The 26,546-nt window shown below is 33.7% G+C and overlaps 2 pseudogenes; one reads left to right on the top strand and one right to left on the bottom strand.

Moving 5' to 3' along the window:
- Positions 1–901: 901 nt before the first annotated feature.
- LOC120214085 lies at positions 902–2,217 on the bottom strand (annotated as a pseudogene).
- Positions 2,218–2,432: 215 nt separating this feature from the next.
- Positions 2,433–26,546, top strand: part of LOC120214007 — a 44,629-nt pseudogene continuing 20,515 nt past the window's right edge.

Here is a 26,546-nt window from a genome sequence, read left to right as displayed (position 1 = left end):
TTCAAAGTCTTATTACTATGTGTTTACAGGTTGAGAAAACGCAATCATCTACTAGGAGAAGGTACTCTTCGCAATATTTTGTACGGCGGGATTATTTAGTTGGCTGCAAAAGATTTTTTAACTCGTCCATGCAAAAGAACGAATCGACCACCAATATCACTTTGGAGGAAGTCACGCAGGTGGAGTAAAGCTTGGAATTTTTTTGGGTTTATTAACAGGAGTGTTAACAAAGATGAGGATGAAGATAGGTATAGTAGAGCTAATGATGTGGGGAGGTCGAATTCAGAATCTTGGCCAGAGTTGAGAGGGGGTAATCCAAAGAGTTTGAGGAGCAATAGCAGTGTAAGCTGGAGGAGTTTGAGTAGTTTAGGCAGACCATTTGTCGGTGAAAGGAAGAATTGTGTTGAGTCAAATGGGCACTGTAAGAAGAGAGATGAATTTGCGTTGGAAAGGAATAGGAGTGCAAGGTATTTTCCGAATAACATCGTTAATGGACTGTTAAGATTTTACTTGACTCCGATGAGGGGCAGCCGGAGATGCGAGTCAGGCAAAAACAACGCAAGCCAACATTCCATTGCTAGGAGCTTACCGAGGTTGTATTGAATCTGAGATTCATTAGGTATTTTCTTTGGTTTTTAATGTTTACTAATTTTGCTGCATTTCACACATTTACCTGTTTCATATTCTTCCTGTTGGTTGGATAAAACAAAACATTAGTCTGTATTTTATGGACAAAATTGGTTTCTTTTTGTGTTTTGATAGCTGAGTTATTGCTAAATCGATCTCATACGTTGCATATTCCTAGTAGAAAAAGAAGAAAAAAACAACCAAATATCATCAGAACAAACATCACATCCAATTCTAATTCATAACAATAATATAATAAAATCTTCAAATCAAGTCTACAAATTCCGAAGCCATGTTTGAGTCCTATGCTAAAATGTATTGTTCAAAGGTGTCCCGCCACCCTTTTATACGTATACCACCTTGCAATCCAGAGATACACCAGGAAGTTAAGAAGACTAAGGAGAGCTAGAAGTCAAAAGAAAGTCAAGATTACCCCTATTCAAGTTATCTGGGATCCATCCGAGCTTCTCGTCCCAAGTGGTTATCTTTGTCACAGTGCTCAAGTAGTTTCCTAGTGCATCAGTCGTTAGTGAACCGAGGCTTCTCATTGCATCAGGTGCTTGGTCGTAGAAAAACTCCAGCTGTCCGACGATTGTGAAAACTTCGACACATCAGACTAGAAAATATTCAGGGACCTGCCAGAAGATTGACATGGAGATAGTCTCGAGATCATAGTAGTTGTTCTTCTGGACAATTCGAAGCTGGACAACCTCCAAGATACCTACAGTGATCATTGCAAAGATGGAAAGGACAAGGTCAATGCCCATTCGTTGGAGCATGGTGAAGAAATCTTGAAGCTCGGGCCCATGTGTTGATCCGTTATATTGCCTTGCAAAACAAACAGTGTTCATTTGGCTATAAACAGTAGCAAAGACGATTCTCATACCGGAAGCAATCTGATAACCGATTTCAGCTCCTCAACTTGAGTTACGGTGCACAGCCTCCACGAGTTTAATGATTCCCCGATATAGTCACTTTGAGTATCTACTGCAGCCTTGTCAAATAACCTACAAGTTCAAAAGTTGAAATAAAATCAAATCAAGTAAAAGGCAAGGTTGTCTACGTAAACTAAGTATAAGCAAAATTGTTACCATTAACAACATACTTCAACTTATCCCTGTGCTCTAGCTTTAGTCTCTCATGAATAACAAATTCATGGTTAGCAATCTCTTAAAGGAGAGACAGATCTGTAGGAACTTTGACGTTGAGTTTTCTAAAGGATGCAACAATAACCTGACAAATCCTTGTAAGTGGATTCCCCCAGGTTTCTGAAGGCGATACATTCGACTACCAGCAAAGAAAAATGCAACGGCAACAACCATTGCAACAGCTGGGATTCCACCCCAGTCCCACCCAACATTCATTTGCATCCATACTAGAACAGAAGAAGTAATAAATGCTCCGATATTGATCGAGAAGAAAAACCAATTGAAGAAAGAGCTCTTTTTTCCTCTCAACTTCATCAGTTTCATCAAACTGATTAGCACCAAAAGACGACACACATGGCTTAATCGCACCAATAACAAGAGTAATTAAGTATAAGGCCACAAAGAAGACTGCAGTTTGTCCTTCAGTTGGTAGCAAACATTCTCATTGCACGATGGCTTTAATCTAAGTGCAATATTCTTTGTAGCCTTATACTTGATTGCTCTTGTCAATGGTGCGATTAAGTCATGTGTGTCGTCTTTTGGTGCTGACCAGTTTGATGAAACTGATGAAGTTGAGAGAAAAAAGACGATATTTTTCTTCAATTGGTTTTTATTCTCAATCAATATCGGAGCATTTATTGCTTTTTTTGTTATAGTATGGATACAAATGAATATGGGGTGGGACTGAGGTTTTGGAATCTCAGCTGCTACAATGGTTGTTGTCGTTGCATTTTTCTTTGTTGGTAGTCGAATGTATCGCCTTCAGAAACCTGGGGGAATCCAATTACAAGGATTTGCCAGGTTATTGTTCCATTCTTCAAAAAACTCAACGTCAAAGTTCCTACAGATTTGTCTCTCCTTTACGAGATTGTTGATCATGAATCTGTTATTCATGGGAGCCGAAAGCTAGAGCACATGGATAAGTTGAAGTATATTGTTAATGGTCAACAATTTTGCTTATACTTACTTTACATAGACAACCTTGCCTTTTACTTGATTTTATTTTATTTCAATTTTTGAACTTATAGGTTCTTTGACAAGTCTACAATAGATACTCAAAGTGACTATATCGGGGAATCATTAAACCCGTGGAGGCTGTGCACCGTAACTCAAGTTGAGGAGCTGAAATCGGTTATCAGATTACTTCCAGTATAGGCATCAGAAATCGTCTTTTCTACTGTTTACAGCCAAATGAACACTATGTTTGTTTTGCAAGACAACACAATGGATCAACACATGGGCCCAAACTTCAAGATTCCTTCGACATCTTTTATTCTTTTCAACAGTCTCAGTGTTATCTTCTAGGCTCCCGTGTACGACAGAATCATCGTCCCATTTGCTAGGAAATTCACAGGCAATGAACGAGGCTTCACCATGCTCTAACGAATGGGCATTGGCCTTGTCTTTTCCATCTTTGCAATGATCATTGCAGGTATCTTGGAGGTTGTCCGGCTTCAAATTGTCTAGAAGAACAACTACTACGATCTCAAGACTATACCCATGTCAATCTTTTGGCAGGTCCTTAAATATTTTCTAGTCGGATGTGCCGAAGTTTTCATACTTGTCGGACAACTGGAGTTTTTCTATGACCAAGCACCTGATGCAATGAGAAGCCTCTGCTCGGCTCTCTCACTAACGACTGATTCACTAGGAAACTACTTGAGCACTGTGCTGGTTATCACTGTGACAAAGAAAACCACTCAGGGCGGGAAGCTCGAATGGATCTCGGACAACTTGAATAGGGGTCATCTTCACTACTTTTATCTTCTAGCTCTCCTCAATCTGCTTAACTTCTTGGTGTATCTATGGATTGCAAGGTGGTATACGTATAAAAAGGTGGTGGGACATCTTTGAACAATACATTTTAGCATAGGACTCAAACATGGCTTGGGAATCAAGAGTAATCAAGTATAAGGCTACAAAGAAGACTGCAGTTTGTCCTTCAGTTGGGTCGCAAACATTCCCATTGCACGATGACTTTAGTCTGGGAATAGAAGACGATATCTTGACGCGTTTCCAACCACCTGCTTCTTCAACCCAGAGAATGAATGTAGCAAAATAGTTGAAAGGACTATGAGCTCCTGAGTTTAAAGGTGAAGCTGAGGAAGTCCAATTGTTGCGGACCATTGGCTTAATGATGTAAAGATAATGCTAGATGGGCTCCACTATTCTAATGTGGAGAGATTAGATAGAGTAGTCTCCTTGCTCTGTGAGCAAGCGAGAATTTGGTGGACAAATGTCACTCTGAGGATGACAAGTGACCAAGTGACATGGTTCTTGTTCTTAGAAGAGTTCAAGCACAAGTATATAGGAGATCAATTCATTAAGTAGATGAAACATGAATTTTTGAACCTGAAGCAATTGAATCGCTCTATGTATGAATAAAAGTGCGAGTTCAATAAGTTAATTCATTTTGCGACTGAGCTGGTTCCGATCAAGAATGACACATGCGAGTGGTTTGTTGAGGGCTTGCACTTGAGATTGAAAGAAATGTTGATTATGTTGAACCTGTCCTCGTTTCAAGAGATAGTTAATCGTGCTAAAGCTCAAAGAGAGCTCAAAATGAAAGATTTGGAGAGCAAAGAGTCCAAGCGTCTAAAATAAGTGAGGCTTCATCAAGTTCTGCACCACCTAAGAGAGGTAGAGATTCTGGTTTTCGATCTCAGATGAGGTCTGAGTTAGTGGCATCCTCTGCTAGAGGATCAAATCATATGAGAGCCAGACAAACTCAATCAGTGGGGTTTCGTGTTGGGAAAACAAATCCGGGTCAAGCCAAACAATGTCAGCTCTGTGGAAGAATTCATACTGGAATATTTCGAGTTATCTCTGGAGCTTGTTTCCGATGTGGGGAAATGGGACCTTTCATGTGGGATTGTCCAATGAGGACCGAAGAGCTTCCACAGTCGGAGCGATCTGCTTCGATATATTAGAGAATAAGGGGAAAGGGTAGAGGAAGAAGTCAGCCTGAATCCTTTACTCAACAAGAAGTGCGCTCTACTGCTCGAGTGTATAATATCAAGACCAATGAAGAGTGTGATGATCCAGAGATAATTGCAGGTACTTTCCTACTGTATGAAAAATGTGTAATGGAATTGATTGATCCGGGTTCCACATATTTATATATTAGTAGTAAATTGGTGAGAGAATTGAGAATTTAGTTAGAAGTCACTAGTAATGATGTGATAATGACGAATCCCTTAGGGCACAATGCTCCGGTAAATAGAGTGTGTCGAGGGTGTCCCATACGGATTCAGGGAATTGAATTTCCTACTAATATGATGGAATTACCCTTTGAGGAATTTGAAGTGATATTGGAAATAGACTGGTTATATCATTATCATGCTAACGTTGATTGTAAACTGAAGAGAGTAATTTTGATCAGTTAAGAAGGATTGGAAGTTAAAGTGTTCAGTGAAAGATGGAATCCATTGGCAATTGTGATATCTATGATGTCAGCCAAGAAGTTATTGTTACAAGGATGTCAGGGTTTCAATGCTAATGTGATGGACACCAGAACCAAGGAGAAAGGATTAGAAGAGATTCCCATAATCAGAGAGTTCCTCGATGTCTTTCTTGCAGAGTTGCCAGATTTACCTCCGGATAGAGGTTGAATTCCAAATAGAAATCATACCTGGAACAACACCTATTACAATGGCATCATACATAATGGCTCCGAAAGAGTTGCAAGAATTAAAGATTCAGTTACAAGAATTGTTCGATAAAGGATTTATAAGACCAAGTGTGTCGCCTTGGGGAGCTCTAGTGTTGTTCGTTAAAAATGATGGTTCAATGCGTCTCTGCATTGATTATAGGCAACTCAACAAGGTGACTATCAAGAATAAGTATCCTCTCCCTAGAATTGATGATTTGTTTGATCAGTTAAAAGGAGCTTCGGTATTTTTAAAGATTGATTTATGTTCTGATTATCATCAATTGAATATTCAGGAGAAAGATATTCCGAAAATGACTTTTAGAACGAGATATGGTCACTACGAGTTCATATGTTATACCGTTTGGGGTTACAAATGCACTAACTGCTTTTATGGACCTGATGAATATAATATTTCAAGCTTATCTGGACCAGTTCGTAGTTGTTTTCATAGACGATATATTGGTGTATTCAAAATCGAATGAAGATCATAGTGCACATTTGAGGATAATCTTGCAGATTCTACGAGATAAGAAACTATATATGTCAAATTATCTAAATGTGAGTTTTGGTTGAATAAAGTGACATTCCTTGGACATGTAATTTTTGCAGAATGAATTCGGGTTGATCCCCAAAATATAAAACCCATTTTAGAATGGGAGGTTCCAAAGAATGTGTCGGAAGTTCAAAGTTTTATGGGGCTAGCGGGTTATTTTCGAAGGTTTTTTAAAACTTTTCGATGATAGCTTTACCCTTAACTAGATTGATGGGAAAAAATGAAAAATTTGCTCGGACTTCTGAATGCCAAGAAAGTTTTGAAACGTTGACGAAAATTTTGACAGAAGCTCCAGTCTTAGTTCAACCTGAGTATGGCAAGAACTACGTAGTTTAAGTGACGCGTCTCATAATGGTTTGGGATGTGTACTGATGCAAGAAGGTAAAGTAGTGGCTTATGCGTCTCGGCAATTGAAACCACATGAAAAGAACTATCCAACACATGACTTAGAGTTGGTTGCAGTAGTGTTCGCTCTTAAGATTTGGCATCACTACTTATATGGTGAACGTTGTTACTTATACATAGATCATAAGAGCTTAAAGTATCTGATGACCCAGAAAGAGCTGAATTTAAGACAGAGAAGATGGGTTGAATTTCTAAAGGATTATGATATGGTAATTAATTTACATCCTGGATAAGCAAATGTGGTAGCGAATGCCCTAGGTATTTTTTATTTACATGTAATAACTCTTTCCATAGAAACCAAAAACACACAATCACCCAGATTTACATATAACATATCACATAAGAAATATTTATTTTCCAGCATAACAGAATCAAAAGTCTAATTTGAGTTCAAGATGTCCTAAAGGTTCCTTTCAGTTGTGATTTCTACTGCATGCCTTTTCTCTGTAAAAGGTTACTATGGTAAACATGAAGCAGGAAACCATTTAACATGTATCATACTAAAATTCAATGCTAATTCTAACGTTGTTTATTTTTCTCCAACAAATATAGAAATAGCAATGCCTTGTTCATGCCAAAGCATATCATTCTAATTTCTAAAGGGGAAAAAGAATATTTACATCCAAATGAACACAATTACAAATATCAGGTGATAAAATCCGCGAGCATAAAACCGTGTTTCTATACATTAATTCGGTCTAATTACGAATATCATAATGGGAGAAACACATTTTTCCGAAAACATGAAAGAAAACAACAAAATTGCATATTATTTAAAATTTCATATTTCAATCTGTGACAGGCATAAATAAATAGTGAACTTTAAATTACAATTAAAAGTCATGAAAACGAAACGAGCAAACAAACGAATAAACGGTATGCAGTGGAGTGATTAGCATAAAAAGCATCGAAATTCAATTTTGAAAGCTCAACAACCTTCAGATATATAAATAAACAACCAATAAAACGAATGTATAAGCGAATGATAATCAGAATTGAGAGAAACGAAAAATAAAATAAAAATTAAAGAAGAAAACTTACGTTGAAATCTCGAAAGAGAAATGCGGAGATAATGAAAAACCCTAGAATTTCTTCAAAGAGAAACAGAGAGAGCAAGAGAGAGCAGTTAAACGCGTCGTTTTCTTTTTCAGCATTTATAGACAGGTGGATAAGAATAAGTCGACATTCAAAGATAGATATAGTTTAATCACGAAAACCCCATCTACTTCCACGGAATTAGGTATGGGCTTAGAAAACGTGGTATGTTTCAAACGTAAAGCCGGTCTAAAAGGAGGATTTTCTAAAGTTGCAATATAACCATAATATTTAAACATAATAAAATTGAGCCACCGCGTTCATGTGAGTGGAGAGAATGGAGAGGTGAGGAGCGGCTGAAGGGTTTTCTGCGTGAGGTAGCTTAGGTTAGGTTTAATTTAGGTTTTTATTAAATATTTTGGGTTAATTATTATTTTAGCCACCGCATTCAAGGGTAAAATCACGTTTCGGTTCCCCAAATTTAAGATCATTTTACAAATTAGTAACCTTTGGGGACTGCTTTAGAATTCATCATTTTATTTGTCTTAATGTTGTTATTTCCAGATTTGTTTCCTTGTTTATTTGTTTGGTCTATTCTGCTCTTGCTGTTCCTATTTTAGTTATTTTTACGTTTTAATCATCTATTTGGTTAATGGACAAATTATAACCTTGGTGCCTGGAATGTTATTACTTTTGTAGCATGACTCAATGCTTGTGCAGTTTGCTATTTTAGCCTCAGATTTACATTTCCATTTTAATTTGGTCAATGTCTTTAAGTCCATTTATTTTTTTTATCATTTTTATAATAGTATGTTGTTTACTTCATTTATGTTTTAACCTTAAATTAGTTTTCTTTATATTCTAGTCCATGTTTAAGATTTTATGCATATGCATGTATGGTTAGTTAGGGTTCGTTCCGAATGTATACTTCATATGTTTGAATGATGATGGTATGTACGCAGGTACACATATGTTATTTATTAATTAATTATTTTTTATATTTATATTAATTTTTGCATGATAGCCTCACATGCACAATTCTACACACTTACATAATTGGATTAAGGGTAATACCCTTTTAATTTAAAATTATTTTGAGTGGCTTGTCTTATCTCATTAGATAGCCGCTTTTGATGATTTTAAATTAAAAGTGTATCCCATCAGTGTCACCTAAAAAATTGATTCGTCACTTTAAAATTTGGGAACAAAAGAAAAGAAATGTTCGACTATTTAAATTTGTCGAGAAAAGGTTGTTAGAACTCATCTAAGATCTAGTCTCGATATTTTTAAATAATCGAATATTCATTATCTTTCTAAAAGGCTTGGTAATTTTAATTTAATCTATTTTTGTGCATTAGAATATTATAAGGAGATTTTAATAATTCTTTATTTCGATTGGAGTAGGAATTAATTTTCTCAAGTTCTGAGGAATTTATTTTTTCTCGATAGGAAATAATTTAATATTATTATATTTCATTGTAAAATTCATATTCTGTTGTTTTTTTTTTTTGAGATCATAATCAAATTAAAGTCGAATTTATAAATTTCATTGCAAAGAGATTAATTAATCGACTAGGTACCGATTTAGGGGTTGAGGGGGTGCTAATCCTTCCCCACAGTAACCGACTCTCAAACTCATTTTCTGGTAACACAGACCTAAACTTGTCGTTTTAATTAAAATTAATTTTTTATTTAAAATGGTAAAATGTTTTTGGGTGCCCAATCACACCCTAATCAAAGATTGGTGGCGACTCCTTGAATCGTATTTTTCTATCGTAAAGGAAATTCCAAATTTTTTGAAACGAGAGGTTTTTTAAATCACATTTAATTTTTAATTAAAATCAATCACAAGAAGAAATTAAAAATGGTGTAGTTTTAAAAATCTCACTCTTAAGGGAAAAATTGTTTTGACATGTTTTCAGTATTTTCATTAAAATTGATTTTAAAATTTTGAAAAATAGGGAAATATAATATCTAGATTTTTAACTTAACTTACATAAGTTTAAATCATTCTAACAATAATTTTTTGATTTAATGATAATTAAAACCCCAAACTTTTGTAAACAAATAAATATGATCCCTAATTTTTTTTACACTTAATGTAGTCCTTAAATTAGATTTTTTTAATTATTTAATTTTGTAGTATTTTTATATTTAATATACGAATATCTCAATTTTTTTTTATATTTTTAAGCTAAATAAATGTTTTTAATATTTTAAAATTTAAATAAGTCATCAAACTTTCTAAAATAATCAATTAAGTCCATATATCACATCATCGTCCATCGAGTACTACCACAACAGTATCATGAACTATCACGTTAATATTTTGGATTTTCATGTAAGTTTGTGAACTGTCATATAAGCGTTGTGACGGCCAATGTTTGATTCCGCTATTTTAAAGGATTAAATTAATTTTTTTCTAAGTTTAAGGATCATATTTGGTATAAAAAACATTCAGGGACTACACTAATTATTTTTTCTCAAAGGTTTGAGGGTATCAATTACCACTAAACATATTTTGTATGTTAATGAAACTTTTGTATTTTATTGCTTATAACAATATTTTTGTGTATTTTTTAAAGTTAATTGATGTCCAATATGTATTAACATTATATTCTTATTATAAGCTAAAATAAATTTTGCGTTATGAAATTTCTTATCAATTTTATTATTTTATATTTACATAACTCACATGTTGAATTTCTGTAATGATTTTTTAATAATATAGTTTAATTTAATTATTTAATAACTATTTATTTATTTTATATTTTAAAAAATTAGATACCACGTACATTTTTACTATTGTAGTTTTGAATTCAAATTTTCATTTATATAAACTAAACATGTTTTCTAATTTCTAAAAAAATGAAAATGAAAACTATTTTCTGAAAACAAAATTAAAAAAAATCAAGAAACCAAACGGACACTAAATTTCTCATTTATGAAAAACATGACTGACTTCTTCTTAATTTACTTTGTTTTAATATAATGATAAAGGGAGACCAATCAGATTGGTGATATCACCCCTTTCCCCGTCATCGTTTCTCCTTATTTTTGCTCATTCAAACCTTAGTGATAGAATACTTAAGTTAACATATTTTATTCAAGACAACCATTCAAGATTAAAAAGGGTAAGATTAATGATTAATAACTCTAGCTTCAGTAAAAGTTTACCATGTTCCATATAAGAAGTTGTGAAGCTAACTTGGGATTTTAAACCCATGAGGTTGCTTCAAGCTTCTTCCATTGTATTTTTATGGTTCTAAATTTGTGTTAAATATTGCTCTCTTTAATTTTGTGTTTGATTAACAATTTATTTTAGTGCTTGTTTGATTATTAAAAAAGTGAGAGAGTCTTCAAGTGATAGAGGAAAGGGAAGTTGATGGAAGTTAAGTGTGTTTTGCATTAAGGTTGTACACTTATATTTTGAATCTCACATGGGGAGTATAATATCTGTAAGGTAGGTCAGGAGACGAACCTAGACTATAACTTGGGATGAGTGTTGCTCACAAGTGGAAAACTCTCTACTCCAAGGTTGTACCGTGGCGACGTAATTGTCATAGATTGTCCAGGGCCTTCTGTGAGAATTTTGACATAATCATATTCTTTTTCAAATTTGATTAGATAGTAATTAGCTTCAAGATCGATAAGGTTGAGATTTCCGATCAAGTTCCACATAACATGGATTCTGTTAACAAGGGCTTTGTACCTAATATTTTTCCTCAAGAGTCGAATTATCACTGTTTGTCTCATATTCCGATTGATTATATCGTGCATCCTGTTTGAGAATTGAATTTTTGGGTAAGATCCATTAACGTCTATGGATATATCCCATCTTAGAATACGAGATCTTCCTCCATGAAGGTTTCCAGTGTTATTTTCTCATTCTTTGAGGGACTTGCTAGCATCGTCGTGTAGGAGAGTTTTCCTCCATCGTTATCCTTGTGTCTAGGGTTTTTTGAGGGACACCTATGTTATCTTTTAACAGTGTGTTGTCGCAACTAAATTCCCCACCTGACAATATCTTCCACTCGGATCGATCGACCGAAGTTGATTTCGGGGTCCAAAAAGAGGGGTCGTTCCTTGCTTTCAATTCACAGAATAAATAAAATAATGTTAAAAGTAGTGATATTTCAATTTTGCCCGAGAGCTCCCAGTTATCCTACATCTCTCAAGTCATTTCACAAAGTCAAACTAGAGTCAAGCTCAACAGGGTCTTCTTTTCCCGTTGGTTCTGCCAAGCCCATTCTCTTGGTTGTGGTTTTGCTGGATAGTAGACATGGACATTGAGAATCTCGTTAATCCATTCATGCCCGTCGCCAATTAGATGATGAGACATTTGGCTACCTTATGAGAGTTATAGTTACCCCCACCATTTACATGTGTTTGGTTGAATTTCTTCACTTTGACATTTAGAGCACTTTTTAAGATTATTGAATAAGTGAAAGCAGACAATTGAGACTAATAGTAGAAAATGTGAAGATATTCACTTGAAAAAAGATGATAATCTCAACCATCTATATTTACTCATTAAACGACACTAAAAAGATGAGAAACTAAATTTTTTTACACTAAGTGTATTAGATGAGTGAAAATAGACGATATGATTATCTTATTGTGTTTTTTCCACTGAACATCTTCTCATTTCATATTATTAATCCCACCCTCTATTTTAACTCGTATAGTTATCTTAAAAAGATGTGGAATAAAAAAATTACATTGTATGAACGAATCATGCCTTATATATATTATATATATATAATTTTCTCCAAATAATTATTGATTTTATTTGTATCTATCCGTATAAAAAATGATGTTATTAACATATATGCGTCCACCCAAAAAATATTTACGACTCACCACTTTGTTAGTTATTATTACTATTTGACAGATTATTTGCAAATAGTCATTCTTTAACGCACATAGCATGCTATGATCATAGACCGAGCAAGCTACTCTTACACAACGTTGTCTTAAATTGGCATGGAAGGCAATTTGGCAAGTAAACGTGAATCGAACTCATTGCCAAAGGAGATGATCATAATCTGGTAGCTAACCTCTGGCTTTAATTGGCTATTTGGCATCAAACCAGCAATCCACCAACTTATAACCCAATTGGCTTCGGAAGGAGAGAGGAAGGCAGAAGAAATTAGATAATGGGAGTTGATCTTTGCTTGCTTTAGGTCTTGGCTTTCAAATAAGCCATTATACACTTAATTTGTTTGGTTCCCATCTTGAAAGCCATTTCTCAGTGTCGACACTCATTTTTTCGTCCTACTATTATTATTATTATTAATTAATTTTTGTTTTTGTTTTTGTTTTTACAGACCAAAAACAAACAAACAAAAGGCCCAATCGGGCCACCAATCTGACCCGACCCGAAAGTAAACTGGTCCAGTACCAAACACCTAACTTCAAGCCCAAACCCAAGCCCGATCCTACCCAACTAGGGTTTCTAAAACCCTAATTTGCCACAGTCATCACCAGCCGCCGCTGCCACTGGAGCCAACCAAGTCTGCCGCCCATCTCCACTAGTCGACTACCACCATTTCTGCCACTAATCGAGCCCCTCCCGTGTCAGAAACCCCAAGTCAGCAAGCAAACAAGACCAACGGCCACCAGTGACGGTCGACAGCGGGCATGCTCTCTCTAATTTTTTAAAATGAAAATGAAAAAAAAGGAAAAAAAGTTGTATTTATAAAATAAGTTAGGGGAAATTGCACTTAGGTCCCCTAACTTGCGCGTGTTTTTTGCAAAAAAGTCACTGGCATGGACCGTTTTCAGTATTTTCCCATATATGTTTATGCTTGGTATTTTTGGTTTATTTTCTGTTTGGTCCCCCTAGTTTATCCGTGTTTTGCATGTTAGTCATATGTAGGGATTGTTTTTGTGATTTACCCATTTTTATGCACGTTATATATTTTTAGGGTTATTTTTCGAATATTCATTGTATGTTTAGCGTGTTTTTGTATTTTGGTCATATGTGGTGGTTGTTTATTTTTTTTTAAATATTTAGGGATAAATTTAGTACTTTTACCTTTTTTATTCGAATAAGTATATTTTAGGCTAAAATGGTATATTTAGGAATTAGTCCATGTATCTTATGCATGTTTATATTTCAAACCCGAGTATGTTTTATTTATTTTAATTTAGCCATGCAATTTTAATTTATTTTTAATTTAGTCCTCATGTTTTATTTATTTTTATTAATTGTAATCTTAGTACTTAATATTGAAAATATTCATTTTTGTCACTTGTATACTTTTTTTTGTTTTACTTTTTGCATGATAATTTGATAATATATGTTTTAGTCCTATTTTTATTTTTATTTTTATTTTTGCATGTTGTCTGCATGTTAATTCATTTGAGTCCTAATTAATTTTGCATGATACCCTCATAAGCATCACTTGACTCGATTCAAAAAAAAATTGACTAAGGGTAATATTCGATCATTTTAATATTTTCGTAAAGTGATTGTCTTAACGTATAAGAAAGTTACTTTTGATAATTTTAAAATGAAAGTCTATCCCATTAAGTAACACGGATTAAATCAAATTCATTTTAAAATTTGGGGATCAGGAAAAGATCATGTTCTTTTAATTAAATTCATCGAGAAAAGACTGTTAGATCGAATCTAAGGTCTCGTCGTGAGATATTTAAATAATTGAACATCCTTATTCTAATTAAATATAGGTAAAGTAAATAATTAATTACTTGTTTGTTATACTTTTAATTCGCTTTATTTTTGCATGTGTTTTCTCGATAGGTTTTCAAAATAAAAACATTTGAATCGATATTGAGAATAGTAATATCTTTTCTTTTCGGTATGAGTGATAAATGATTGCTTTAAGGTATGAGATGTCATTTATTCTCGATTGGAAATCATTAGATATTATCGTTTCCATTCGAATTGCTATGTAATTTTAAGACAAAATAGTAATATCTCTTTATTTCAATTGAGGTAATAAATGATTGTTTCAATGCACAAAAGGTCATTTATTCTCTATTGGAAATAATTAGATATTATCGTTTTCACTCTTAAAATTATTTTGGGTGTTATTATTTTGAAATTGATAGTGAAATTTAGAATGAAATTTTAATATTTCTTTATTTTGATCGGAGTAAGAATAAATTGTTTCAAGGTATGAGAGATCAATTTTTCTCGATAGAAAATAATTAAATATTATTATGTATCATCCAAAAATTCAAATAATCTTATTTTTAGGGGACATAAATTAAATTAGACTCGAACTTGTACATTTTATTACAAAGACAATTAATTAATCGACTAGGTACCGATTTAGAGAGTTGTGGGGGTGTTAATCCTTCCCCACACGTAACCGACTCTCGAACTCGAATTTTGGTAACACATACAAGTTTGTTATTTTAATTAAAATTAATATTTTATTAAAATGGAAAATAAGCTTTTGGGTGCCCAATCACACCCTAATCAAATATTGGTGGCGACTTCTCGAACCATGTTTTATCGTTAACCGATCATCGAAAAATTATTTCAAAACGAGACTCCCTTTTCCCGTTTAGGAAAAATCCATTTTGACAGCTTGGCGACTTTGCTGGGGACATTTTTTTAGAGAGTCAGGCCATTAGTCGATTAATTAATTGTCTTTCCAAAAAAAATTATAAGTTCGTTCTAATTTGGTTTTTGATCCCCTGTCTGGTTTAAATAAGTGTTTATGATTTGATTAACCACTAAATAGTTGTATTGACTTGTTTGTTGGTGTTTTCAGAGTAAATAATTGTTCAGGGTTTTGAGTTTTCTGTTTAGTGTTGTTTACTTCATTTTCGTTTTTCCTCACATACTGCACAACCTCATTTTCATAACATAAGCTAAAACTCCGATCTACCTTATTTAAGTAGGAGTGAGAAGCTACTCCATCGTGAGGTTTTTACCTCCGTACGGGATAGTGGATCGCTCATGAGGCTCACACCTTATGGTCATCGTGATGGTTTGATGGTTTTTACCTCCGTATGGATATAAGGATGTGTGACCCCTCGAATTGACCTCGATTCGAAAGCCTATAATGGGCCAGGATTAAGGGTTCGATAACCCAAGGGGGCATCGACAAGGATAATTCGAGGACCTCTTACTTTAGGATCGAACCCAACATATAGTAAATTTAGAACCTAAATAGAGCCTTACCAAGGTTATATGAGTCCCGTGAGGAGAGTACATAAGGAAAAACATGTTTGATCCTTTTAATTGTTGTAGTGTAATTTTAATTCTTGAATAAATGCATGCGAACTAGATATTATGCAGTTAGGTTATTTTTTTTTATCAAAACAAGAATGCGAATTAGATGGCATGAGGTTAGGATTTATATGTTGAAAAAAACATGAGGGTAGGAAACATGTCTAGGTAGAACTGTTATAAAAGCATGTTAGAGTAGATACCATGTTAGGTTGGATCTTTTCATTTTGTAAATATCTCTTCAGCACTTTGGTTAAGAGGTACTAACAATTTCTTTTGTTTTATCTGATTTTTATCTGTCTTATATTTTCATTTGCATTTTCACATCATAACCAAACAAAATGTTAATTTGCAAGTGATTGACCAAATTAAAAGGTCTTCATATCGACATAAGAGTTCCATAGCTAAATAGTCAAATCCGAAAATGCGATGACTTACAAACAAAGTTGATCGAAGATTCCTATTAAACGAACAAAGACCGAGATCGTATCAAATATCCAGATGATAGTTGATTTAAGAGTGAAAAGATCTTTCTCAAGATATCAAGGCCACTTTCCTCTTGGACAATCCCACGGAAATGGAAGTCTAGAGATCCAATAATCACAATAGGAATTAAAATGAAGAAATGTGGATCAACACTTTGAGAAGTCCAACAACGATTATGAAAACAATATCAGATCGTGAGAAAGGCCTAGATCAATTAAATGAAGAAAATGAAGCTCGTCTGTCTAATGTAAGGAACACTTATGGTCTGATGAAGGTTGTTCTATGGTGATCACTTTTGAAATTAACACATTTACATTTCTATTTGCATTCTGGTTTTACATTAGCTTATTACTTTATTTTGATTGCTTTTACAGAAATTCTTGTCATTTTGTACTAACATGTTTTTATATGTCTTTTCTTGCATCGCATGATCATAACATAATCAAAAGGTGTTGATTTATGAGTGATCATCAGAGTAAAAGGTTTTCATGATAGACAAAGGGTTTTATGATCAAGTAAACTATAACACAACTAAGGAATGACATCTTGAAGAAACTCCGAGGATAGTAGAGAGCTACGAGCCCAAGGATCGTATGTCCGACGAAGAGCAAAAGGAGATAAGAGAAATAATAGAACAAATGTCCAAGATGATAGATAGAGTAACTGCTTTGGCTAAAGAAAAGGAAAATTTTGTGAAGGAAGGGAAAGAACTCGATGGAAATGATCCTGTAATGTCAAGTACACAAAGGACTACTTTAGAACAAGCTAATCCTAGCCAATATGAGGAATCACGTATAATCGCTATTCACATCAACAAGTTGTCTGGAGGTACTAAGAAAATGGTGGCAACTGTAGAAGTTCAGAAATATGAAATGAAGCCATCAATAAAAATTCGTGGGCATTTGAGAGTCAACTCCCAATATCAGGAGAAATAAATCTGAAGACTCCATCAATCCGAGCCGAGAGGTGGCTCTCATTTTGATCATATCCATGTATCATATGATAAGCTTTTAGAAGCCTGAGAGGTAGCCATGCATTATGTGAAACCTTGGTAACCTCCGTATCCAAATTGGTGTAATGTTAATGTTTGTTGTGAGTATCATGTTCGAGCCCAAGGACATTCCATTGAAAATCGCACCACCTTTAAACATCGAGTCCAACATCTTTTGGATCATGGGTTGACCTAGTTGGGTAATTGATTGTCCTGTTAAGATGAAGCCAAAAGTGTTCAAATGTAAGGGTATCAGTGGGGGCATCCAAGAGGAAGAAGGTTTGCTAAAGTATGAAGCCCAAGTTTTTCATTTGAGGAGTGAAAATATAAGCCATGTGTGATGGTTTTCAAAGGATCGATCAAGCCTTTAAAAATACTGGTATAGGAAATACCTTAGAGGAGTGGATAATAGGGGTCACTAAACTAAAAAATGACGCTGAACACTGGAGAAAGAATTGCAAGAAGCATGAAGGTTGAGCCAAGAAGTTCTCTCATAATTTACAGATTGTAGAAAAAGATGCAATACATCCATGGATGATTTGGAAAGATGCCAAGTCAAAAATCAGATGTTGAATATATCCATAGCCAATATGGAAGCTTCATAAGTGTGAGAATGATACCGAGCTAGAAGCCACTAGAGCTAAGAATAAGACATTAATGAGACTAATAGATGATTATGGAGATATTGCACAAGAACTTCGTGACCGCAAAGAATTTTTTTTTGTAAGGAAAAATGAACAACAGTGTCTACAGCTCCAAGAATTGACACATAAGATGGAGGAAAAGACGTTGTCATGAAAGAAGTTATGATTCGAGCAAGCAATGTGGATCACAAGTTGATTCATTTAGCTGGCTTTGCAAGAGAATTTAAGTAGATTGACATTCAACACCTGAATATGAGTGGAAGTTAACTTGGCTTTTGAGAGAGATAGAGAAGTTATGAGTTAAAGATATCACTTATGTCTAAAGTTTGTTTGGCATACCGAAACCCTTATGTTCAATGAAATTTTTTGTAGGATGGCCACTCTGGAATGAAAAATTTTGCATACATGCATTTGCATCGCACATTTTGCATTCCCATTTCTGTATTTTTGCATTCGTATGTGTTTTTTTGCATCTTTACATTCACATCTATGCATCATACATTGTATAATATACATTACATCTTAACTGCATTAATCACATATCCTGGTAGTAACTCGTGGAGAATCGTGTGACAAAAATATTGAAGGTAAATCGAGGCCACCTCGTTCAAGCCTAGAGAAGATTTGAGAGCTAGATATGAAGTTTAGGGCATGTTACTAATAACTGTGGGGTACCGAAGAGCAAGTTACAGAATCTGATCGGTTCGGAGACATGGTCTTTTAATGAGCAAGTGGGGCATTAGATTGTAACAACCATGAAGATCTAATCGAGAACCCACATGTCTGATGAGTAATGGGGCATCCTAATTAGAAAGAGATTGTTTCATCCATCGTGAAGCTCTATTTCACTTGCATTGTCTTGTTTGAGTTTGTTTTTATTCTTTCTTTCTTTATTTACCTAAATATTTTGTCAAAAAGTATGGTGATTGAACTTATGTTACTTTTAAGGCTATTATGAGCAATAAATAAAATTTTTAATCTGTTAGTTCTTAGAGTATCAACTGAATTAAAGATTCTTTTAATTTTTTAAGAATTATAGATCTCTGGAAAGTGGCAAAATTAGACCTTTCATATCCCTTCCAAAGCTAAAATCACAATTACTTGATTTTTTACCTTAAATAATTCATGGCCACTACCAAAAACAAATTTTGATACCACATTTATCTGAGACTCCAAATACACCAAATTCATATGGAGCCAATATTTTTATAACACTATCTTTCTCCGTATACACGACTTCAAAGTCACATCATTGTCTTCTTATACACAACCCTCATTTTTATACCAATAAAATCGAAAGGCCTCGGGTGAAAAACTTTCATTTATCCATGCATCTTCCTGCAAGAATAGACGAGATGGGGCATCATGGGTCAACTTTTTGATGAGAAGCTCGAATAATTGGGGAAAGCTAGAAGCAAAAAGAAAAAGAAATAAAGGGAATGATTTAAATAATTCTATCATGCATTAATTACAATGTTTTCATGTAAATAAAAGTTAATCCTGAATATTCATCCCTTGGGGATACCTCTTTTTGCAAGGACTTATGTGTATGAAAGGATCAACGACTTTCTTTCATTTACCCCCCCACAAAAAGAGAAAATATATCCCTTGTTGTCCCCATTTGAGCCTCAATTATTTTTCTTTTGATTCAACCCTAACCAAGGATCACCTACACATTGGGGGCAAGGTAAAGGATATATTCTCGCAGGAGTAAAGATCGCCAATCCAGTTTTATTACAGGGGCAAGTCTCCGTGAAATAAAGAGGAATAACAAAGAATTACAAGGTAGATCAAATGCAAAGTGCTCGGAGATCAAATTCAGTCGAGAATAACGAAAGAATTCCCAAATGCAAGAAATAAATAGGACAAGAAGGTGCTCAAAGCAATTGGAATCCTATACTCATCCAATAAATTCATAAAAATATATAAAAGAGAAAGAGAGAGAGAGAGAGACAAGACATAAAATAAAAAATAAAAAAGAAAGATAATAGAGAAAAAAATAGAAAAATAGGAAAAAAAAAGATAAAAAGAAAAAAGAGATAAAAAAGAAAAGAAAAAGATAGAAAAATAAGAAGAGAAAAAGAGGAAAAAGAAAAAAGAAAAAAGAAAAAAGAGAGAAAATAAATCAAATATTTCAAGATGAGTGACTCATTTAGCCTCAATCCACAAGGTTGATCAGGTGCAATCGTTTCAAAGATTCATATTTAACAAGAATAGTGAGAAATGCTGAAGATATAAAAAATGGAGATGAAATCTAGGGTGAAAACTCAAAAATGGAGATGAAATCTAGGGTGAAAACTCAAAAATGGGTAGTCTAGAGGGATCTAGAAAAAAAAACAAGTAGTAAGCATATCCAAGTCAAACAAGGCAAGATTGAAGGCATCAGAATGAATTGATCTTTGGTTCAATTACCCTTAAACACTTGTTTGGGCCTATTTATCCCTTTCTTTCATAATCGTGAGCCTTGGCCTATGTTACGTGCCTGAAAAGTCCATTCTAATCATACATGGATTTCTAAGTGAAAGAGACTATCTTCAAATTTCATTCCACTTCTCATGATTAATTTTTTATTTGCAAATTTTTTTTTCTTAAATATGTAATGCATGATAGGAAAATAATAATGCAACATCCCAAACTATGGGTTAGTAACTAAATTGTAAAATTTTAGAATTTAGTGATTAAAGTGGAAAAGTTGAAAAGTTCAATGATTTATTTGAAAATAATATCTGAATGGTTATTGGTAATTATTGAAAGAGTCAAAGGGCGAATAGGTCATTGAACAAAGAAAATAATTAAAATAATAATTAATGGGTATTATAATACCATGTGGAGTATATGTTTTTGAAAACAAGTTCCAGACAATTCTCTTCTTCATCTTCTTCTCTTCTCCAACGTGAAGCTCCAAGCAAATGTGAGTTTCTTTATTAGTTAATTATTTGTTGATTTTATGGTTGGGTTTTTATCATTAAATGATAACTAAGCTTAAGGAAATCTTAAGTTGTCTTAAAATTAAAAGATTAAGAAGTTATGAAAGATTAAAGAAAATGAGTTTTTAAGTGAATTTTTGGAAAAGAGTTGATAAGTTGAATTTGAAACTAAATTTGACTTGTCATCAACTTAATTAAGAGATATGAAGTGATAAAATTGGATTTAAAGCATCTTGAAAATTTGGTATGATTATTGATTTCCATATGATAGATGGAATTTTGAGTTTGAAGATGAGATAAATGGATATAAATGAGTTTAAGCATGTGTATGTGAGTTAAGGATATGAAAGGGGTTGAAATATGGCACAATTAAGTTAGAAGGAAGTAATTTTCGTTCATAAATGAGAATTCTGGATTAGTGTGCATCGGTACACATTAAACATGTACCGATGTATCAAGGGTAAATTTCCAGAAATTGTTTAGTGTGCATCGATGCACATAGGTAGGCATCGATGCATGGGAATTTCGAAGCTATTTTGTGTAGCGATGCACCCATAGTGCATCGATACACTCCTAAAGGAAAAGTGAATTTTTGGTTTATTAGATTAGCCTAAGTTATTAATACCAAGTTATAAGGTTTAGGCTTCTGAAAATCATCTCAAAATTTATGTTGTGTAGATATCGAGCCTAAACGAGTTACAGAACAATCGAAGAGTTGGGATTGAATCAAATCAAGCAAGGCTGAGGTGAGTGCAATTTAATTTGTGCTTATGTTATAGAATGAACATTGGCTTGCGATGAGCCAGTGACAGAGTTATTATGGTAAGAGGTAACCCTTAAAATGTTATGGTATATGACATGATTACATGTATATGTGATATGTTGGATATATTGTTCTATGTGTTGTGTGATATATATATATATATGAACATAAGTAAACAAGACATGACATATGTGCTTACATAAGAACATGAGAAATAAAATAAGTTATGTGATAAGGATACAGAGAATGAAATGAATGACATAAAATGCATGTATGCTTGATTATATGAGTGAATATGTACTTGTAAATGCTATGTGACTTATGTAAATAAATAGGGATGTGATAATAAGAATAATAATAATAAGGATAATGAAATGATATGTATATGTGAATATATGTATATGAGAATACATAAGAGTAAGATATAAACAATGTAACAAGAAGTGTGAAATGACATGAAAAGTTGATATAAGTTATGCAAAGGTGATTTACATGACTATATGTATATTTGATCCAAGTTATTTGAATATATGAGAATAAAATATGAGAATACATGCCTATATAATGAGCTATGTGAAAGTAAATACATGAAAATAATATATAGTTAATGTGATATAAGTGATTATGTAAAAATTGTTAGAGAAGTTATATGGCAATGATATATGAACTATATGAAAGTATGTATATGAGTACATGTATAAGTTTAGATGTTATTCTACGTGCTATGTGATGTATATATGAATATATGTGAACAAGAAATGACATACGTACATGAACAAATGAGAAATGATATAAGCCATATGAAATGATCTATGTGATTACATGTAATATGAAATATATGCTTACACATACATGTGGTATGTGAAAGAATAGAAAGAACAAGTGATATGAAATGTTATAAATGATAATTCCCATGTTATGTGATATAAGATCTAGGGGTATAGTTGGCATGCCAAGAGTCGAGGGTTTACCTATGTTCTACGGAACATATGGACAGAATTACCTATGTCTTTCGGGACATATGGACAGTATACCTATGTTCTAAGGAACATATGGACAGTTTACCTAGGTTCTTCAGACCTATGGACAGTTGCCGAGGTTCTTTATGACCTCTGGATAGGTCTTTCGGGACATTTATACGAGTTGTAGTGACAACATAGTGCACAATCTCAATGTACTCTAATACTTTAAGTTCTCACAAGTGCACGTAGGTTAATAAAGAAACAATAACAAATACAATACATATGATGTATATGTTTTGGTGATATGAAATATGTTACATGAATTATATGATGTTATGTGTGTTATATGATATACAAAAATGATAAGTACAAAATCATATGATAAATAGAGATTATGATGATTATGGTATATGTATATGTATGCATTTTATTATATGAAATGTTCTACAATTTTATTATATGTTTTATATGCCTCACTAAGTCAACGACTTAGCGTGTGATTATTTCACACATAGGTTTTGAGAAGAGGAATATTGATAAAAGTTGTGCAAGACAGGTCAGTTCCTCCTTTCTAAAGATCAGATCATAAAAGAAATGTATAGTATGTATTTTGTAATAATGATAGTGGTTGGCATGTAATAAAGATTTGAATCCAATATGCTCTAAATGGTTTGTAAAATCATACGATTGAGTTTTGTAATGTTTTAAATATGTATATGTAAGTGGTAACTTTATACGGATGAAAACTTAGTTTTTTTTATGAATTTACACTTATTTTATGAAAGTTACTATAGAAGTGCATCGATGCACAATTTATATTCGAAATTTTTTCACTGTTCATAAATACGTTTTACCTTAAATTTTTATAATGAAGCATAATTTAATAGTATTTATTGTATTTTCTTAATATAAGTTCAAATGTTTTGATATTTTGTAAGAATATTGTTTTAAAAAATCAATGTGACATCTCGAACTCGTATCCGGGTCGGGTACGGGTTGGGGGTGTTACAAATAAAAGGGGTTCAAGACGTAAAATTTTGAATAAATTCTTGAAGGCAAAGGAGGATTCGAGTTGAAAACATGAAAAGGCGACTTGAATGTTAAATTGTGCAACTACGACATAAGAAGCGGTCTCACAAACCTCTTGATGAAGCATCACACATCCCAAATGTGTCCCTAAGAGTTTGGAACCAGTGAGTATCTCTAGAAGATTAGCATAACAACCACTTCCTCAAGTCAGTGGTCACCAAATAACTAATTACGCTATAATAAAAAGGTCAACCTGAGAAACCTTACCTTTCCAGAGTTAACCCATACCTTAAATTTGTCACTAATATTGACACTTGTCAAAGAGCTATAATTCTTGAAGAATCGAAAGAGCAATTGATTTGTTTGATACTCAATGAACTCATGTTTTATAATTTGTTTCAATTGCGAGTCGGTGCATGGGGCACTCATTTTCAAAATTTCTTCATCAAACGTTTTCATATTTTGAAAATTTAAAAGAGGAAGAAAAACATTCTTAAACAGGACAATCTCTCGAGAATGAAGGAGATCCTTGAAGAACTTGAGATTTGTTCTACATCAAGAGCCAAGGCAAGAAGAATAAAAGGCATATGAGAAATGAAGACATTCTTCGTTTTCTTTTGAAGCAATGAAGTTTGAAAGATCAAAAGATTCAAGAACAAAACTTTTCACACTTTGATGGGCTGGTGATTTTTGATAAATGATGCGAGAGTGAGATCAGTCAAGGATGAAATTTCAGCGCCCAAACAGGGATGAGTAGTGGAAGTACCTACATTGGGGCATGACCAATGACCCAGATCATGCTGAGATAACAAGGTTCAGACCGAAAAGATATTGAGAATGAGCCTCACAACTTGGAGTGTCAAGGGAAAGACATGAATTTGAGCAGAACTTACCTTGTGGAGCACATCAGTTGAGCATTAATTAACTGTAGAGTCCTGGAAAAACAACTCTGATAGCGCAATTGAGTTGAACACAAAAAAGGGCATCAAGGTCATGTTCCTGAACGTAGCAAGAATCTGAGAAACGAAACATCTCTTTTGAGACATTAATGCAGATAAGAGGAAAAATAGAAAAAAGTCAGAAAACAAGGACCACAAGATGATTGGGCAGATCTTTAGAAGTTGCAAGCTTAAAATTATGAGTTGCTATGCCGATATCTGAGTAAACCCATAGAGAAGAATGATCAAGAGGAAGAAGGCTTGGTTCCCCACTTTGGAGTCAAAGAAAAATCGAATCAACATTTATCTATGCATGAGAACATCATTTGCATAAAAGAAAATGCATTACATTGCATTCATATTTCACACACAAAAATTTGGTTTTTACAGATCTTCCAAGGAAAAAAAGATTCATGGTATTAAAATCCCAACAAGTGGAAGCCAGAATTTAAACCTCAAATATAGGTAATCATGTTTAAGGAGGTAGAACCTGAAGAACAGGGTGGGCTCAATCAACAGAGGAAACATTACTTTGAAGTGGGGCATGTTGCCCGACCATTAAGTCGTTTTATAAGTTAAAAAAAATGAGAAATCTTTCTTATTCAAATCTGAAAATTAATTTTTTTAAAAGTAAGAAAGATCATCTATAAGTCTTTTGAGCAAGATGATAAGTCCTTCGGGCCATCCATAAGACATTCGAGCAAGATATTTTCACACGTCTCTTGAAAAATGAGAAAGATTTCTCATTTAAATCTGAAAATTAAAATTTTTTGAAAAGTAAGTAAAGTTTCTTACCTAGTAAACTATTCTCGAATTTGGTAAATCCTTTGGGCCATCAGTGTCTTTCAAACATGATGTTTAAATCATTCGAGTCATCTGTAAGTCTTTCGAGTAAGATGGTAAGTCCTTCGGGCCATCCATAAGACCTTTGTGCAGGATGTTTTCACAAGTTTTTTGAAAAATAAGAAATGTTTCTCATCTAAATCTGAAAATTGAAATTTTTGAAAAGTAAGGAAGGTTTTTTAACTAGTAAACTATTTCCAAAATTGGGAATTCCTTTGGGCCATCAGTAAGTCTTTTGAGCATGATGTTTAAATCCTTCAGGTCATCTGAAAGTCTTTCGAGCAAGATGATAAGTCCTTCGGGCCATCCATAAGACCTTTGGGCAGGATGTTTTCACATGTTTTTCGAAAAATGAGAAAGAATTCTCATTTAAATCTGGAAATTGAAATTTTGAAAAAGTAAGGAAGGTTTTTTCCTAGTAAACTATTTCCGAGTTGGTAATTCCTTTGGACAATCAGTAAGTCTTTCGAGCATGATGCCTAAATCCTTCGGGTCATCTGTAAGTCTTTAGAGCAAGATGATAAGTCCTTCGGTCCATCCATAAGTTATTAGGGTATGATATTTTCGCATGATTTTTTGAAAAATGAGAAAACAATTTCCAAAGCTTTTAATTTCAATCTTTTCTGAAAAATGAAATTTTTGAAAAATAATCGATTCATAGTCCCAAAAAGTGAGAGATTTAACTGACACTCAAGTCGAGACAGACTCCCATATTCAGTGGCTACGAGATAAGTTTCCATAAAAAAATCGATTTTCAAAGATTACCTTGAAGTCCAAATCTTCAAGTATGATTTTTCAAATTTTCAAACATATACTAACAAGTGGTAATTTGCAGATTTGATATTATCGAAGACAAGAGAAGCGAATCGAAGTCGATTCAATCTTCCCTGAGTGACAGTGAAATGAATCAACACCCCATATCTGATTTCCCTCAAGAGAAGCGAACATATCCCTCTCTTCCAAGATTTGATATTCTCTGAGTAACAATGAACAAGTCTGCCTCGATTCAATCTTCCTTGAGTGACAGCGAAATGAATCAACGTCCCTAGATCTGGTATTCCCTCCAGAAGAAACGAAATATATCCCTCTCTTCCAAGATTTGATATTCCCTGAGTAACATTTGAACAAGTCTACCTCGATTCAATCTTCCCTAAGTGACAGTGGAATGGATCAACGTCCCCAGATCTGATATTCCCTCATCATATTCCAAAGCATAAAGTTGATCGGACGAAAACTCATTGTCTCTTCGTCTTTTCCTATTCTTATTGACACAAGAATGGACAAAGAGGGACAGTTGTCGACACTCATTTTTTGTCTTGCTATTATTATTA

This window comes from Hibiscus syriacus, unplaced genomic scaffold, assembly GCF_006381635.1.
Source record: "Hibiscus syriacus cultivar Baekdansim isolate YM2019G1 unplaced genomic scaffold, ASM638163v2 tig00110050_pilon, whole genome shotgun sequence".
NCBI lineage: Eukaryota > Viridiplantae > Streptophyta > Magnoliopsida > Malvales > Malvaceae > Hibiscus > Hibiscus syriacus.
The sequence above is the reverse complement of the archived record's forward strand: the minus strand, read 5'-3'. Positions and strand labels throughout refer to the sequence as shown.